Source organism: Pseudophryne corroboree, chromosome 3 (assembly GCF_028390025.1).
Source record: "Pseudophryne corroboree isolate aPseCor3 chromosome 3, aPseCor3.hap2, whole genome shotgun sequence".
NCBI classification, from domain to species: Eukaryota; Metazoa; Chordata; class Amphibia; order Anura; family Myobatrachidae; genus Pseudophryne; species Pseudophryne corroboree.
Window position 1 is genome coordinate 499294146 of NC_086446.1, and position 20107 is coordinate 499314252.

General features: G+C 47.2%; 1 protein-coding gene across 1 annotated transcript in view; it reads right to left on the minus strand.

Moving 5' to 3' along the window:
• Positions 1-14256, minus strand: part of RAB40B (RAB40B, member RAS oncogene family) — a 213334-nt gene extending 199078 nt beyond the window's left edge. The window contains exon 1 of the mRNA XM_063960993.1: positions 14069-14256. The gene's annotated coding sequence lies outside the window, so the exon portion shown is untranslated. The remainder of the gene's footprint in view (positions 1-14068) is intronic.
• Between the last annotated feature and the right edge of the window lie 5851 nt (positions 14257-20107).

A 20107-nucleotide genomic window follows, 5' to 3' on the forward strand; every position in this document is an offset into this window, starting at 1 on the left:
TTCACAAAGTTATAGGCTACAGTATAACTCACCTCCACACATATATGCTAATTTGTAACTGGAAATAGAATAACACCTTTACACAACAGTACAGTGCATCTGGAAAGTATTCACAGCGCTTCACTTTTTTCACATTTTGTTATATTACAGCATTATTACAAAATATAATAAATTAATTTTTGTCCTCAAAATTCTACACACAATGGGGTTAATTCTGAGTTGATCGCAGCAGCAAGTTTGTTAGCAATTGGGCAAAACCATGTGCACTGCAGGGGGAGCAGATATAACATTTGCAAAGAGAGTTAGATTTAGGTGGGTTATTTTGTTTTTGTGCAGGGTAAATACTGGCTGCTTTATTTTTACACTGCAATTTAGATTTCAGTTTGAATACACCCCACCCAAATCTAACTCTCTCTGCACGTTATATCTGCCCCTCCTGCAGTGCACATGGTTTTGCCCAACTGCTAACAAAATTGCTGCTGCGATCAACTTAGAATTAGGCCCAATACCCCATAATGACAACGTGCAAAAAATAGGATTTTGGTACTTACCGATAAATCCTTTTCTCCTAGTCCGTAGAGGATGCTGGGGACTCCAAAAGGACCATGGGGTATAGACGGGATCCGCAGGAGCTTGGGCACACTGAAAAGACTTAATCTGGGTGTGAACTGGCTCCTCCCTCTATGCCCCTCCTCCAGACCTCAGTTATAGGAACTGTGCCCAGGAGAGACGGACATTTAGAGGAAAGATTTTTGTTTAAACTAAGGGCTACCAACATACCAGCCCACACCATAAACATACCGTACAACCAGAGTAACATTAAACCAGATAACAGTATGAATTAACAACAACAGCAACAAGCTGAAACAAGAAATACACAACCCGTGTATAAACTAATTTAACTAGCAAGAAAACAGTCCGCACTGGGATGGGCGCCCAGCATCCTCTATGGACTAGGAGAAAAGGATTTATCGGTAAGTACCAAAATCCTATTTTCTCTTACGTCCTAGAGGATGCTGGGGACTCCAAAAGGACCATGGGGTTTATACCAAAGCTCCAGAACGGGCGGGAGAGTGCGGACGACTCTGCAGCACCGACTGAGCAAACGCAAGGTCCTCATCAGCCAGGGTATCAAACTTATAGAACTTAGCAAAAGTGTTTGAACCCGACCAAGTAGCTGCTCGGCAAAGCTGTAACGCCGAGACGCCTCGGGCAGCCGCCCAAGATGAGCCCACTTTTCTGGTAGAATGGGTTTTTACTGACTTCGGCACCGGTAGTCCGGCCGAAGAATGAGCCTGCTGAATCGTACTACAAATCCAGCGTGCAATAGTCTGTTTTGAAGCAGGATGACCAATTTTGTTGGAAGCATACAAGACAAAAGCGCCTCAGTTTTTCTGGCAACAGCTGTCCTAGTGACGTAGATCTTCAACGCTCTTACAACATCCAGAGATTTTGGAATCGCCACAGCCTCCGTAGCCACCGGGACCACAATAGGTTGGTTAATGTGAAATGAAGAAACCACCTTCGGCAGAAATTGTTGACGAGTCCTCAATTCCGCCCTATCCGAATGAAAAATCAAGTACGGGCTCTTATGAGATAAGGCCGCCAACTCTGACACCCGCCTGGCAGACGCCAGCGCCAACAGCATAACTACCTTCCAAGTGAGAAATTTCAATTCAACCTTACGCAAAGGTTCAAACCAGGAAGACATGAGAAACCGTAAGACCACATCCAGCTCCCATGGAGCTACAGGAGGCACAAAGTGAGGATTGATATGCATTACTCCTTTCACAAAAGTCTGAACCTCTGGGAGGACAGACAATTCTTTTTGAAAGAAAATAGACAAAGCCGAAATCTGCACTTTGATGGAACCTAATTTCAGGCCTGCGTCTACTCCCGCCTTTAAAAAGTGGAGAAAGCGCCCCAAGTGAAAATCTTCCGCAGGAGCCATTTTAGACTCACACCAGGAAACATACTTTCTCCAAATACGGTGATAATGTTTCGCCGTAACCTCCTTCCTAGCCTTAATGAGAGTTGGAATGACCTCCCTGGGGATACCCTTACGAGCTAAGATCTGGCGCTCAACCTCCATGCCGTCAAACACAGCCGCGGTAAGTCTGGAAACACGCATGGACCCTGCAACAACAGGTCCTCTCTTAGAGGAAGCGGCCAAGGATCTTCCACCAGTAATTCCTGAAGATCCGCGTACCAGGACCTTCTTGGCCAATCTGGAACGACGAGAACCGCCTGAACCCTTGCTCGTTGAATGATCCCCAGTACCTTTGGAATGAGAGGAAGTGGAGGGAACACATACACCGACTGGAACACCCACGGAGACACCAGGGCATCCACTGCACTGGCTTGGGGGTCCCTTGACCTGGAACAATACCTCGGGAGCTTCTTGTTGAGACGAGACGCCATCATGTCGATCAACGGAATTCCCCAACGTTTTGTCACCTCTGCAAATACCTCTTGGTGAAGAGCCCACTCTCCCGGATGGAGATCGTGTCTGCTGAGGAAATCTGCTTCCCAGTTGTCCACTCCCGGTAGGAAGACTGCTGACATGGCGCTCACGTGTTGTTCCGCCCAGCGAAGGACTCTTGTGGCCTCCGCCATTGCTGCTTTGCTCCTTGTTCCGCCTTGACGGTTTATATGTGCCACCGCTGTGATGTTGTCTGACTGTACCAGGACAGATCGACCCTGAAGAAGGCTTCTTGCTTGCAGTAGGCCGTTGTAAATGGCTCTTAACTCGAGAACATTTATGTGGAGACAAGCTTCCTGGAGCGACCATTTCCCCTGGAAGTTCCTTCCTTGGGTGACTGCGCCCAAGCCCCGGAGACTTGCATCTGTTGTCAGAAGTACCCAATCCTGGATACCGAACCGGCGTCCCCCTAGGAGGTGAGGACTTTGTAGCCACCACAGGAGAGTAATTCTGGCTCTGGGAGATAGACTTATCTTCTGGTGCATGTGCAGGTGAGACCCGGACCATTTGCTCAGCAAGTCCCACTGAAACACCCGGGCATGAAACCTGCCTAATGGAATGGCTTCGTACGCCGCAACCATTTTCCCCAGAACCCGAGTACAGTGATGGATCGACACACTCGTCGGCCTCAGAAGTTCCCTGACCATCGTCTGCAGTTCCAGAGCTTTTTCTTCTGGAAGAAATACTTTCTGTAAATCCGTGTCCAGAATCATGCCCAGAAAAGGCAGCCGAGTGGTCGGAATCAACTCAGATTTTGGCAAATTGAGTACCCAACCGTGCTGTCGCAGAACCGACAGTGACAAATTTACACTTCTCAGCAACCGTTCCTTGGACCTCGCCTTTATCAGGAGATCGTCCAAGTACGGGATAATTGTAACCCCTTGTTTGCGAAGGAGAACCATCATTTCCGCCATGACTTTGGTGAAAATCCTCGGAGCCGTGGTAAGCCCAAACGGCAACGTCTGAAATTGGTAATGAGAATCCTGTATCGCAAACCTAAGGAAGGCCTGATGTGAAGGACATATCGGAACATGTAAGTAGGCATCCTTTATGTCGACTGATGCCATAAAATCCCCCCCTTCCAGGCTGGCAATTACCGCTCGAAGAGATTCCATCTTGAACATGAAAACTTTCAAGTATGGATTGAGGGATTTTAGATTTAGAATTGGTCTGACCGAACCGTCCGGTTTCGGCACAACAAAGAGGCTCGAGTAGAACCCCTCCCCTCGTTGGGACGAGGGAAAGGGAACAATTTATTTATTTATTAACAGTTTCTTATATAGCGCAGCATATTCCGTTCTGTAGACACAATTTTTGTATCGCTGCCAGCACCACCTCCCTGTCCGGAAGAGCTACTGGTAACGCCGAAATGAAGAACCGGTATCTCCCGAAACTCCAGCGTCTATCCCTGAGACACAATCTCTAGGACCCAAGGATCCAGGTCTGATTGAATCCAGACCTGACTGAATATTTGTAGACGGCCCCCCACCGGTCCGGACTACCCCAGGGAAGCCCCAGCGTCATGCGGTGGACTTGGTAGAAGCAGGGGAGGAATTTTGGTCCTGGGCGACTGACACTGCAGGTGGTTTCCTTCCCTTTCCTCTACCTTTTGAAGCGAGGAAGGACGAACCTTTTCCACGCCTGTATTTATTGTGACGAAAGGACTGCATCTGCTGATGTGGTGCCTTTTTCTGTTGTGTGGGAACATAAGGAAGAAAAGAGGACTTACCCGCAGTCGCGGTCGAGACCAGGTCCGCCAAGACGTCCCCAAACAAGACAGTACCTTTGAAGGGTAACGCTTCCATAGCCCTCTTGGAGTCGGCATCAGCATTCCATTGATGGATCCACAACGCCCTCCTGGCTAATATCGACATGGCATTGGCTCTTGATCCCAAGAGACAGACATCCCTCGCCGCATCCTTCAGGCAATCTGCAGCGTCCTTGATATAACCAAGAGTCAAAAGAACATTATCTTTATCAAGGGTATCCATATCATTAGTTAAATTCTCAGCCCATTTAGCAATAGCACTACTCACCCATACAGACGCCACAGCAGGTCTGAGCAATGCACCCGAATTAGCGAAAATTGACTTCAGAGACGTCTCCAGCTTGCGATCCGCCGGATCTTTGAGAGCTGCCGTGACAGGAGACGGAAGCGCCACTTTCTTAGACAAGCGAGATAGAGCTTTGTCAACATTTGGAGACGCCTCCCATTTTTCCCTGTCATCAGAGGGGAACGGAAATGCAATGTAAATCCTCTTGGGAATCTGCCACCTCTTATCCGGCGACTCCCAAGCCTTTTCACAAAGAGTATTCATTTCATGAGAGGGGGGAAACTTCACCTTAGGTTTTTTTTCCCTTAAACAAGTAAATCCTTGTTTCCTGTACCGCAGGTTCATCAGAAATGTGTAAAACATCTTTTATAGCCACAATCATGTACTGAATACTCTTAACTAATCGTGGATGTAAAGCAGCCTCAGTGAAATCGACCTCGGAATCAGAGTCCGTGTCGGTATCCGTATCTACCACTTGAGTAAATGGCCGCTTTTGCGACCCAGATGGGGTCTGTACCTGAGACAAAGCCTCTTCCATGGACTTTTTCCACACCTGTGTCTGTGACTCAGACTTATCCAACCTCTTTGATAAAGAAGCTACATTCGAATTTATCGTGCTGAGCAATGCGAGTAAATCAGGTGTCGGCTGCGTCGACTGTCCCAAATCTAGCCCCGCATCCGCTCACCCAATAACCTCCTCTGGTGAATAACATTCAGCCTCAGACATGCCAACACGTGGTACCGACACACAGATACACACAGAACGTCCCAGCTAGGTGACAGGCCCACAATGAAGCCCAGATAGAGGACACAGAGGGAGTATGCCAGCTCACACCCCAGCGCCCATATATCCCGACAAAAGATATATGTACCCAGCGCTGCTTAATTTATAATGATAAGAAGCACCACACTGCGGCCCCCCCCCCCCTTCTGAATATCTCCCCGTTACTTGTGAGAGGAATGTGGAGGTCCCGGCAGCGTCTCCTTCAGCCGCGTGTTGAAGGAGAAGATGGCGCCTGTGAGCAGCGGGACGAAGCTCCGCCCCCCTTCCCGGCGCGCTTCGGCCCGCCAAATTTGAAAATGAAAAAGATGCCGGCGGGGGTTTAAGAAACCGTGCCGATGCACCGAAAGCCTTCTGCCGGTCCCCGACCTCGGTAACATGCTGCCCAGGGCGCCCCCCAGCGCCCTGCACCCTGTAACTACCGTTGGTGATGTGTGTGGGAGCATGGAGCACAGCGTTACCGCTGTGCTGCACCTTTCATTACTGAAGTCTTCTGCCGTCACTGAAGTCTTCTGGTCTTCTCATACTCACCCGACTTCTTTCTTCTGGCTTCTGTGAGGGGGTGACGGCGTGGCTCCGGGAACAAGCAGCTAGGCGCACCAAGTGATCGAACCCTCTGGAGCTAATGGTGTCCAGTAGCCGAGAAGCAGAGCCCTTAACTAAGAAGAAGTAGGTCTGCTTCTCTCCCCTCACTCCCACGCTGCCGGGAGCCTGTAGCCAGCAGGTCTCCCTGAAAATAAAAAACCTAACAATAAGTATTTTCCAGAGAAACTCAGGAGAGCTCCCCTGTGAGTGTCCAGTCAGTCCTGGGCACAAAGTCTAACTGAGGTCTGGAGTAGGGGCATAGAGGGAGGAGTCAGTTCACACCCAGATTAAGTCTTTTCAGTGTGCCCAAGCTCCTGCGGATCCCGTCTATACCTCATGGTCCTTTTGGAGTCCCCAGCATCCTCTAGGACGTAAGAGAAAGTTTTTATTTTATTTTTGCAAACTTATTAAAAATACAAAAACTATGAAATCACATGTACATAAGTATTCACAGCCTTTGCCATGAAGCTCAAAATTGAGCTCCGATGCATGCTGTTTCCACTGATCATCCTTGAGATGTTCCTACAGCCTAACTGGAGTCCACCTGTGGGAAATTCAGTTGATTGGACATGATTTGGAAAGGCACACACCTGTCTATATAAGGTCCCACACTTGACAGTGAATGCCTGAGCACAAACCAAGCATGAAGTCAAAGGAATTGTCTGTAGACCTCCGAGACAGGATTGTCTCAAGGCACAAATCTGTGGAAGGGTACAAAAAAAATCTGCTGCTTTGAAGGTCCCAATGAGCACAGTGGCCTCCATCAGCCGTAAATGGAAGAAGTTCGGAACCAGAAGGACTCTTCCTAGACTGGTCAGCCGTCTAAACATGAGCGATCAGGGAAGAAGGGCCCTAGCCAAGGAGATGACCAAGAACCCGATGTTCACTCTGTCTCAGCCACAGAGGAGAACCTTCCAGAAGGACAACCATCTCTGCAGCAATCCACCAATCAGGCCTGTATGGTAGATTGGCCAGACGAAAGCCACTCCTTAGTAAAAAGCACATGGCGGACTGCCTGGAGTTTGCCAAAATACACCAAAAGGACTCTCAGACCATGAGAAACAAAATTTTCTGGTCTGATGAGACAAAGATTGAACTCTTTGGCGTGAATGCCAGGCGCCATGTTTGGAGGAAACCAGGCACCTCTCATCACCAGGCCAAATCCATCCCTACAGTGAAGCATGGTGGCAGCATCATGCTGTGTGGATATTTTCCAGTGACAGGAACCGGGAGACTACTCAGGATAGAGGGAAAAATAAATGCAGCAATGTACAGAGACATCCTGGATGAAAACCTGCTCCAGAGCGCTCCTGACGTCAGACTGGGGCGACGGTTCATCTTTCAGCAGGACAACGACCCTAAGCACACAGCCAAGATATCAAAGGAGTGGCTTCAGGACAACTCTGTGAATATCCTTGAGTGGCCCAACCAGAGCCCAGACTTGAATTTGATTGAACATCTCTGGAAAGATCTGAAAATGGCTGTGCATCGACGCTTCACATCCAACCTGATGGAGCTTGAGAGGTGCTGCAAAGAGGAATGGGCGAAACTGCCCAAAGACAGTTGTGCCAAGCTTGTGGCATCATATTAAAAAAGACTCGAGGCTGTAATTGCTGCCAAAGGTGCATCAACAAAGTACTGAGCAAAGGCTGTGAATTCTTATGTACATGTGATTTCTTAGTTTTTCTTAGTTTTTTATTTTTAAGAAATAAAAAAAAAATCACGTTGTCATTATGGGGTGTTGTGTGTAGAATTTTGAGGGAAAAATTTAAATTTATTCCATTTTGGAATAAGGCTGTAACATAACAAAATGGAAAAAGTGATGCGCTGTGAATACTTTCCGGATGCACTGTATATAAACAACATAAACCCACAGTTATAGGGGACATACTGTACAGTAAATAACACCACATCCATACATCAACTCACCCCTGTATGTAGCTATATGGTACTTAATATATAGCACCGCCTATTTACAGTTATAGGGTATAAAATTATATATGAATACCATTAGAATATACAGTATGTTGTAAGCCTCAATTTCACATTACTGGCGGATACATATAAGCACGCACACCATTTAGCTTAAAAAATACGATGCACAGCATACACTACACACCTCAGCTCTACATAGCCGTAGAGTACAACTAGTGCAGTGGTTCTCATACTGTGTGCCGTGGCACCACAGGACACTTGCAGAAGTGCCTTGGATTGGTGATCCAGGACTAATTCCGATTATTTATGGTCAATGTAATAGCCAAAACCAGTGATGGTGGCTGCTGATCATAAAATATGTGGACAAACAGAAGCAAATCCTGTCCCTCGCCACACAACTGAACCTAAGGATGACCTTTAAACACATTTTACTTCATTTAATAATTCTTTCTGAATTTCTCAGTGAGAAACTCTGGGGCTAGGGGTGACAGGAAAACAAAAATTCATGATTCAAAAAGTTTGGGAACCACTGAACTAGTGTTTAAATGCACACCTCAACTCCACACAGCAATAGGCTACATGTAGAATATATCATAACTCATACAATATTCTTCCTCTACATTATTTCATAGTATATTACACAGCTACACGGTACATACATTGTACGTATAAGTCACTTCGTCACTACACAGTTTGACAGATGCAAAATATACTGAAGGACAAATTTATAAAATCTGTTTTAGAGGTAACTGTATAGAAAATGTGCTAATCAATCAAATGCTTACTTTCATTTTCAGTGCTAGTGAATCACACTGAAAATCTGATTGATTGGTTGCTATTTGATTGTGTGCAGGGGAAGCAGTTTGTTTCCCGACGGTCGGGATCCCGGGCGGTCATAATACAGACGCCGGAATCCCGACATCCATGGGAATCCCGACTAGGGCCCCGTATCCACACTCGGGGGAATAAATTAGTGTGTCAGGCAAAGCGTGGCGAGCCCGCAAGGGGACACACTGAGCTCGCCGTCGGAATCCCGCAATGGTCCAGTGTGTCCCATGAACACTCTTTATGCCATACTGTATGTAAATGTAGGATAGATAGATCGATAGATTGATCGATAGATAGAGGCATACTGAAGGGGCCCCTGTCCCAATTACTCTCAAGAGCCACCTCTCCGCAGCAATTCATTTCATGCCCCTACTAGTTACCAGCCTGTCAAAATGACGGAACAACATAACAGTAATGGCAGCACCAGTGGCTGTCTGTACCCAAACAGAGCAACACTTTAATTGCTCCATCGGGCACCATCTAGTGGCTGCCGCTGTGCAAAACACTTGAATTTCCCCAACAGAGGTGAGGAACAGCGTTAGCCTTGTATTATATTGTATTATAGTGTAGGACTACCAGTACACATTATGCCACACAGTATCCCCAATTCACATTATGACAGTGTCCCCATTTCATAATCTGCCACATTACAGTGCCTCTTGTTCATATAGTGCCACATCAGAGTGCCCTCCAGTTCAAACTATGCCACACTATAGTGCCTTGATTTATTGTGCCACATATCAATGACAGTTCTAATTATGTAACATTATATTTATAATGCCCTCCACATTATAATGAGCAGATCAGATGATGACACATTACAGTGACCTCCGGTACACATAATGTCCATTACCATTATAACATCCACTACACACAACTCACACTTGCCCTTACCATTATAACATCCACTACACACTCCTCTCACTGAAAATGTGATGTCACACAATTCAGACTAGGCAATGGATCTGACCCAATTTCTTAGCAGGCAAATCTGGGAAATTGGTATGCAACTTTATAATTTTGGTCCAGACCCTCCTAAGACTCTGGGCCCTCTAGCAGTGGCACCCCTTGCACCCACTATAGTTACGCCCATTCACAGACATATAGGGGTGTATTCAATAATTGGCGGATCCATTCCGACATGCATTTGTCGGAATGGATTCGACAAGGGCTATTCAACAGAGTGCCCAAATCCGACTGTCGGATTTTGCCGGCGTCCGTGCAGCTGCTGTCACATAAAAGTTAGTGTCAGGGCGTCTCTCAGCGAGGTGGCTGCTGTACAGGATGTATATCACACAGGGAGGCAGGGGAGAAGGAAGCCGGTTGGCGTGAGGTATATATTTGGGCTTAAGATAATTTATTTTTCAAAAATCAATAACAGCCCTGATACTAACTTACTAGGCATATATTCAATAGCGGTCAGGTCCTTTCCGATGGAAAGGACCCGACAGCACTCTATTCACTGCAGGGACAAATCCGACAGGATGGCCTGGTCCTGACAGTGTCAATCCGACTTTTTAAAAAGTCGGATTGAGATTGTCGGAAACGGAGCTTAAACCTGTAGGGTTTGGCCCCGCTTCCGACCGTACACGCGGTCAATCCACGTGTATTCCGCCAAGTCAGATTTCCCGACTTTTCATAAAGAAACTGCCGGTAACGAATAGGTCGGCACCCCTTCCGACCTCAATCAGTCGGAAGCTGCCATCTTTCCGACAAGACGGCAGCTTCTGACTCTTATTGAATACACCCCATAGTAGAGAAGAGTGGTTCGGATTTACTCTGTTCTTTTCGCCACACTAGCAGGGTGGTATTCAGTATGCCGGCTGTTGGGATCCCGGCACCGGAATCCCGACATACCGACAACTATTCTCCCTCTTGGGGGTCCACGACACCCCTGGAGGGAGAATAAATAGCGTGGTGCGCTTAGCGCACCACCGTGCCCGCAGCGTGCACTCGCCCAGCTGTCGGTATGCTGTCCACCGGGATCCCGGTCGCCAGCATATCATACTACACCCCACTAGCGCATGGTTCGATTATTTTATTGGCTATCCAAAACACATGAGCCGGATACCCAATAAGATGCCGTTTTTGAAACCTAAACATAACCAAGTAAATCCGAACCGCTCATCTCTAACATACTGTATAGTAATTTAGATTCATTTTAAGTTAGATTTATTATGTAATAGATCATATAGAATGTTTGGATGTAGTCATAATGTCATTATTGAACACGTTGGCATATGCAAAATGTTGACACGTGAAATGGTGACATTCTGTACGGACTGAAGGGGATGGTTAGGGTTGATGATTCTGGAAGTCATCATCAACTGACTGCCTGACTCTGAAGACACCCTGGAGCCACCACACCAGGCAAGTCACCATTAGACCACCATGGATGAAACAAAGACATTCTGATTGTGTCGACATTTCAGTGTCGCTATGATTAATATCAATATGCTGCATGTCGACATTATAACCATGTCTACAGCCTCATGTCGTTATTATGAATGTTTATACCACACCCTTAAATGTTCAGTACTACAGATTGCATTTCACAAACCAATATCCATTTTGCACAGCTATAGGTCCGATACTCACACTTTTACCTACAGTTACCACAGTATCCATTTGTGAGGGGGGGAATCAATTGTTTTAAAGGCAGCTGCAGCTCCTGATGCGCTATTCAAATGTTTGTGCTGCTGGGCGTGAGTGCCACAGGTGCCCATTATTTTTGCTCACATTCTCCTGAGATGGTGAGCAGAAATCTGACCAAAGTTGAGCTTTTGGGTGCCCAAACACAGCACACCCAGTAGTTTGAATGGGTTAAGCCGATTTACACATTTGGCCACAACATGCATGATAAGTAATGGGCACCCAGTAAGTCACGCCCTGTGGCACAAACAACTGAATATCACCTGAAACTTTAGAAACAACTGAATCGCCCCCTTGCAATGTTCCACTATTTATAACATTTGTTTGCTCTTTAAAATTCTGGTTTTGGAAATTTTAATGGGATCAATAAAAGTTAGATGAAATTTATTATCTGATTTCATGACAGGATCTGTGCTCTCAGGGGTAAATGTACGAACACTTTTAAAACAGAGAATTGGTGATGTTGCCCACAGCAACCAATCAGATGCGATCTATACTTTTCTAAAAGACAATACAGAAATGATAGAAGGTATCTGATTGGTTGCTATAGGAAACATCACCAATTCTCTGTTTTAGAAGCGTTAGTAAAGTTACCACTCAGTGAGCAATAACATACAGACCAATGGTTGTCAGCAACCATCTTTCCACTAAACAGTCCATGTCCCAATTGCCCAACTACTGACACCTTTGTGTCAGTTCATCAAATAGGATTCAGGCTGCCCCATGTGATTGGTGAGTAGACGCAAACAGTCGATCAAAGTTTAATGAAGTAAACTGAATCCCAATGGATTAGAGAATACAACCAATAACAGTGCTAGTTGCTTTTCACTAGAATAGTTCTTGCGTATATTTAGCAAGTTTTGTTATTTATTCATTAAATATTCTGAACAGTGTTGAAGGCAATAACAAATTTTTCTTTCTCTTGATAGCCATTGAGAACATTTATAACCCATTTCTTCAAGGGTACTTACTGTACAGAATAATACCTCACCGCCACACAGTTCCTGAATATATGTACCCCGGCTCTACAAACCATAGGATACATGTAGTTTATAACATAAACCCCTAATCACCGCCAATATACTGTAAATAATGCAGTCACCTTCAAAAAGCCAAAAGTATCCAGTATACATACAACGGAATACATACGATTTACCGATGGGCGGGATCCTGGCCACCAGTATGCCGGCAGCGGGGCAAACGCTAGAAAGCTTCTTGTAGGCACGGTGCTTCGCTGCGCTCATGGGGGTCTATGGACACCCATAGAGGGAGAAAAGCCTGTGGCGTCGGTATTCCAGTGGGAATCCTGTCAGGATTCCGGCATCGGCATCCTGACAGGTGGTCTCATGATCGCCCCCCCATAACACATCCCACACATTCACACAGCTATAGGGCACATACAAAATAGGATTCACATATTACCTAACACTAACCTCTGTATAGCTACAAGATACACGCAGTAAACAGCATAAACCTTAATACCATGTTGTTTATAACACACACCTCCAAATAGGTGCAGGAGAGAAATCCAGTATATAATACACATAGATAAAGGAGACACATACAGTATACAACACACACCTCCAAATAGGTGCAGGAGAGAAATCCAGTATATAATACATATAGATAAAGGAGACACATACAGTATATAACACACACCTCCAAATAGGTGCAGGAGAGAAATCCAGTATATAATACACATAGATAAAAGGAGACACATACAGTATATAACACACACCCCCTATGCATACTGTAGCTATTGGACGATATACTAAAACACAATTATAATGCATACTACTGTGGGACACAGAACAAATAATGCTCACAGGACAAATATAGAATTTGACACACAGCACGCACACCTATAGAGTGCATATATATTATAATATACACCTTACCGCACACATGCACAGTTAGCGGGTGCATATAGAAAGTAATATACACAGAACTATAGGGTGCATAGAAAATGTAATATTACCACTCACACTCATATACACACTGGTAGAATATAAGACACTCCTCACACGGACAGCTATAAGGCTATGTAAAATGTAATATACACCACACACAGGATTCATACACCTCACTCCACATTCCTATAGTGTGAGTGTAAAATTCATCCCCACACACAGCTACAGGAGGACTATAGATATTACACACATAGGGTGCATATAGAATATGATACACTCCACACTCATACCTATAGGGTGTATATAAAATTTAATACACACCCCTCACACACAAAACTGTGGAATACATACAGTTAAATACACACCTCATACAACACACACATTTAATATGCAGTATACGCCTCACACCACACCTAAAGGATGCATATATAATACAGTATAATATTACACACACATATCTATAGGGTGCATATACAATGTAACACACCTCATTCACACAAATACAGGGTGCATATAGAGTGTAATACACATTTCACCCACACAATCAGCTACAGTATATGGTGCATATAAAACACAATACACAGCTATGGGGAATATTACCCAACAACACACAGATACAGGATGAAAATTAAATGTAATACACACTTTAACCCCCGCCCCCCACAGTTAGCCATGGGATAGATAGATAGATAGATAGATAGATAGATAGATAGATAGATAGATAGATAGATAGATAGATAGATCCTACACACAGCTACGGGAAGCATATGGAAAGGAAAACCCGGCTTAGCCCCACACAGCTATAGGGTGCGCACACCGTGATACAACATGCAATACACACCTATAGAATACACCACTGTGCTGCTGTCCCGGCTCCAATTCAGCGCAAGCTGATCTGCCAGACGTGGAGAACTCAGCTCAGGCTGACAGCTCGCAAACCCTGCCCACATACGTCACTGATTGGACTGAACGACAGTTGCTATGGGATCAGTCTACATCAATTGGCTCCAATGCCCATCCATCATTCAGAAGGCGGTGCCTTCTCCCACTCTCAGTTCGCCTCTAAGTAAGGGAAAGAAGGCGGCACACAATAAACTGATGGGCGGGGTCTGGGAGGGGCTTCCGTTGTTTACAAACGCGTGCTGAAGTCTGGGCGCATGTGCACTAGCCATCCATAGCGTTCTATCTAGACATGTCACGGGTCTGACCCCTGTAACACCTGATAGTCATACAGCTGTAATGTTAGGAGGCGTTATTAAGCGATAAAACATAAACAACGTTCCTTGATAGCTATTGACATCTGTTCATTAAACTTGAGCTGGGCATACAGGTGACGTCAGTGGCTGGCGAGGCGCTGGCTGCTAACCAACCGACCCGACCCCCTCCCGAGCAACAACCAGCACTGGTATAAATATAATCAATTTAATACAGTATACAGGTTGAACACGATGGGCATTTTGCCTCCATTCAACCTCATTTACTATGTTACTATAGCCCAGTGCTATGCCCCGCACCCCTGGTGGCGGTGGGTGCGGGCAGGGGCGGATCCAGAAGAAAATGATAGGGGGGCACCATGGAAGGGGCAAGTACATTTGCTTGCGGCTTCGGTGCATGTGAGGTGGCGCTTCTTATACAATGCCCACAGTTGTAGCGCTCATTATGCAATGTCCACTGTACTGGTAGTGCCCCTTATATAGACCCCATAGTAGTGGTGCCCCTTTTGCAATGCCCGTATTGCCCCCAGTAGTAATGTTGCCTGTAGTAATGCCCCCAGTCATTATGCCCCCAGTGGTAATTCCCCTGCAGTTATGACCCCAGTAGTTTACCACCCCACCCCCCTTTAGTTTAGCCTCCCAGTGGTAATGCCCCCAGTAGTTTAGCCACCAGTAGTAATGCCCCCCTGTAGTTTGCCCCATTGTAGTTTAGCCCCTGTAGTTATGCCCCCTTGTAGCTTAGCCTTCAGTAGTAATGCCCCCAGTAGTTTGGCCCCTGTAGTTATCCCCCAGTAGTTTGGCCCCTGTAGTTAAGCAACCAGTAGTTTGGCCCCCCTGTAGTTTAGCCCCCAAGTAGTAATGCCCCTGTAGTTAAGCCGCCAGTAGTAATGCCCCTGTAGTTACGCAGCCAGTAGTTAGCACCTTTGTAGTTGGCCCCCAGTAATAGTCCCCCAGTAGTTTGCCCCCAGTAGATGCCACCCAGTAATAATGTCCCCCAGCAGTTTGCCCCAGTAGATGCCCCCCAGTAATAATGTCCCCCAGTAGTTTGCCCCAGTAGATGCCCCCCAGTAACAATGTCCCCCAGTAGATGCCCCCCAGTAATAATGTCCCCCAGCAGTTTGCCCCCAGTAGATGCCCCCAGTAATAATGTCCTCCAGTAGTTTGCCCCCAGTAGTAATGCCCCCTAGGAGTTTGCCCCCAATAGATGACCCCCCAGTAGTAATGCCCCCAGTAGATGCCCCCCAGTAATAATGCCCCCAGTAGATGGCCCCCAGTAAAAATGTCCCCCAGTAGCTGCCCCCAATAGATGACCCCCCCAGTAGTAATGCCCCCAGTAGATGCCCCCCAGTAATAATGCGCCCAGTAGCTGCCCCCAATAGATGATCCCCCAGTAATAATGCCCCCTACGAGTTTGCCCCAATAGATGACCCCCCAGTAGTAATGCCCCCAGTAGATGGCCCCCAGTAAAAATGTCCCCCAGTAGCTGCCCCCAATAGATGTCCCCTCAGTAGTGATGCCCCCAGTAGATGCCCCCCAGTTATAATGCCCCCAGTAGTTTGCCCCCCAGTAGTAATGCCCCTTGTTGATGCCCCCCCAGTAGTAATGTCCACCGTAGTTTGCCCCCAATAGATGCCCCCGCTGCATTAAGGAAGAAAAAAACATACTTACCGAGCCCCGTTCCCGCTTCCAGGCCGCTGCAGTCCTCCTCCTCCCTGGGCGTCCGCTCCTCAGTCAGCACTATGAGAGAGACATCATGACTGACGTCTCTCCCATAGCGCACGCCGCACAGTGACAGCGCCGGAAGCCGGAGCTCAGTACTGAGCTCCTGCCTCCGGCTGCCGCTGTGCAGGGAGACGGGCGCCCGCTGGTAACACAATATCAGCGGGCGCCCGTCATTTCCCTGTGCGGCGCCGGGGGGGGGGGAGCGGGGGACAGAAGGCCACAAATGACAGGGGGGGCACGGGCCCGAGTGCCCCCCCCCCTGGATCCGCCACTGGGTGCGGGGTTCATTGTATGCTAATATTGTTCTTCACAGGCGCATGCTGGCACTTACAGAACCACAAGTGCCAGCATGCCCAGACATAAAGGGCCCGCTGGCACCTGTAGTCCGCCTGTAAAGAAAATATTAAAATAAAAACACCACACGTTTAAAAAAAAGTTTTATTATTCAGGGTCTTCACCTGGGGGCGGCGGACTTTAAGCTCTTTTTCATGGCCGCCGACTTCACGGGGCTTCCGGCGTCCTCACCTGGTGGGCGGCAGCCTTTAAGCTCACTTTCATGGCTGCCCATCCAGGACTTCCTCAGCGTCTTCTTTCTTCAGGAGCTCTTCAATGCTCCTCCTCCGCCGTCGGACTGACGCCGCTGCCTCGCGCTGACACCGCTGCCTCGTGCTGACTTATATAAATCACCAGAGGGGGCGGGGGGGATGATGCGGTGAGCCATGATTGGCTCGCTGCGGCCATCTTGAATTTAAAAAATGATGCTGAGGCGCCATTTTTGAAACTGGTACCGCTCCGCTGCCAAACTCTGCAGAATGGTAGGCAGAGGGAATTACAGGGAGAGTTCGGGTAGGGAAAATGAGAGGCAGAGCCTACAGGGAGGATGAGGTCAAGGACACTGAGGAGCAATTACAGGGAGGGTGCGAGAAGGGACACTGAGAGGGAATTACAGGAGTGTGGGGGCAGGGACACTGAGGGGGGAGTCACAGGGAGGCTAAGGTCAGGAACACTGAGGGAGAATTACATGGAGAGTGCAGACGGGGACACTGAGGAGGAATTAAAGGAGAGTGTGGGCAGGGACACTGAGAGGGAATTACGGTTAGGGTGCGGGTAGAGACACTGAGAGGGAATTACAGGAGTTTATGGCCAGGGTCACTGAGGGGGCAGTTACAGGGATGGTGCGAGCAGGGACACTGAGGGGGAATTACAAGGAGGGTGCGGACAGGGACATCGAGTGGATATATGCACGGGTGGTATTCATGTGACCGGCGGTCGGAAGACCGACAATCACATGACCTCCTCCACCATCCCAACCACTCACTATCCCGATGGTCGGCATGCCGACCAACAGGGACTATTTCCACTCGTGGGTGTCCACGACACCCATAGAGTGGGAATAGAACCCGTGGCGACCGCAGGTCGGCACCGAGGCCCGCAGCATGGCGGGCGCAGCGAGCCCGCAAGGGGCTTGCTGCACTCGCCCCTCCCCACCGGGATCCCGGCGTCGGTATGCTGCCGGGATCCCGGCGTCAGTAAGCTGACCAGCGGTCTCCTGACCGCCGGTCAGCCGTACTACACCCATATGCACACATACATACAGTTACAAACCCCTCTCTAGGTGTGATGGCACTACATGTCCCAGCAAATCCAGTTGACAAGGTGTGCTGGGACTTGTAGTCTCAACACAGCTAAACAGGCAGTGACTGGTCTAGATACCTCTACATACAAAGCTCTTTGTAAGCTGTGATCCAGACTGCCAGGATAGACCATGCAGTGCAGCTACTGTACTGCAGAAAATGTACAGGTATGCTCATGCTGCACTGCTGACTGGTGCTGATTGTAGTGCTGGTGACAGATCGCGTGGGACCACTGAGAAGGGGAGCGGATGAGGAAGAGGAGGTGCCTTGCCCCCTCCCTATACCTGGAAGTGCCCCACTCCCCAGCTATATTCATCATCATTGTGACTGTAGTCACAGAGACTGTCAGAGTGCAATACGCTTCTGAGAGTCCAGCAGTGGATAAGCACTGCTAAGGTATGTACCCAGTGAGTGCTGTGTCATTCTACCCCCTGGCGCGGGTGGCACATCCGGGCGCCCCCCCCCCCCCCCCATTGGCCGGCGCCCCTGGCGAGTGCCATCCTGGCCAACAGGAAGATACACCCCTGGGTGTGTCCATTAAAACATACATGCATTGCTGCACTCACAAGTGATAGGTTTGTGCAGCAAATACCTGCCAAAATTAGGATGACAGACAAGAGTCCTCAAGTCAGAACTGTCCCAACAGTTGGGATACTTGGCATGGGATACATATGATATCCAGGATGTCAGCTGTCACTATACCGACAGCATCATCTTGCCTGCCGGAAGCAAGGCAGCAAGTCCGCTCGCCACACATCGGGACTGGTGGCTCGCTTTGCTCACCACAGGTTTTATTTTCACTCGGATGGTGGCGTGTACCCACCAACTGAGAAGGGATACCCAGCGTTTGTCGGGATTCCAGGTGTCTGTATTCGGTCTCCTGAATGCCAGGCTTCCCAATGGCACAAGTGTAATATATTTAGAAGACATGGTACTTTTATTGTCTGTAACAACAAAAATCACCTAAAACTTGTTACATAAATAGTGTAACAAGAAAAAACAAACAAGTAATAACGCTTTGTCACCCAGTAAAGAAACCTAGACAATAAAGACAACAAACGGGATAGATAGATAGATAGATAGATAGATAGATAGATAGATAGATAGATAGATAGATAGATAGATAGAATATGTTAGACATACATTAGGTCGACGGAGTCAAAAGGTTGACATGAAAAAAGGTTGACATGGTCAAAAGGGTCAAAAGGTCAACATGAAAATGGTTGACACAAAAAAGGTAGACAACATGTTTTTTGCATTTTTGTGGTTGTGTGGATAGTTTTGTCATCTGGGACCCCCAATTGTAGAAAGACATACCCTCGCGGGGCTCGCTGCGCTTGTCACAAGGTTTATAACCAACTCTATGCCGACATGGATAGAGAAGGTATGAAATAGTCCAAAAACGCGTAAAAAATAAATAAATATGTGTCTATCTTTTTTATGTTGACCACTTTCATGTTGACCTTCTGACCCTGTCGACCTTTTGACCCGTCGATCTTTTTCAGGTTAACCTTTTGACCCTGTCAACCTAATGTCTGTCTAACATATGGGCCCTCATTCCGAGTTGTTCGCTCGCTAGCTGCTTTTAGCAGCATTGCACACGCTAAGCCGCCGCCCTCTGGGAGTGTATCTTAGCTTAGCAGAATTGCGAACGAAAGATTAGCAGATTTGCGAATAGAAAATTCTTAGCAGTTTTTGAGTAGCTCGAGACTTACTCTTACACTGTGATCAGTTCAGTCAGTTTCGTTCCTGGTTTGACATCACACACACGCCCAGCGTTCGCCCAGACACTCCCCCGTTTCTTCAGATACTCCCGCGTTTTTCCCAGAAACGCCAGCGTGTTTTCGCACACTCCCAGAAAACGGCCAGTTTCCGCCCATAAACACCCACTTCCTGTCAATCACACTACGATCACCAGAACGATGAAAAATCCTCGTTAGGCCGTAAGTAAAATACCTAACTTTTTTGTAAAATAACTAAGCGCATGCGCTCTGCGAACCTTGCGCATGCGCAGTAAGCGACTAATCGCAGTATAGCGAAAAATGGCAACGAGCGAACAACTCGGAATGACCCCCATGGTGTCTATCTATTGACTCAACAAAAGTAAGACAATACATAAATCACCAAAATGAATAAAAACAATATTCTAAAAATGTAATACATTTTGAAGGGAAAAAAAACAAAGGAGACATTGATATTAGGTATCTCTAGGCTTGATGAATCCAACTTTCATAAAAAGCATTCTATGGGGAGTATAAATATATTACAGGTGACAAGCAATGGTTATAAATTTGTTGACAGCGCAAATAT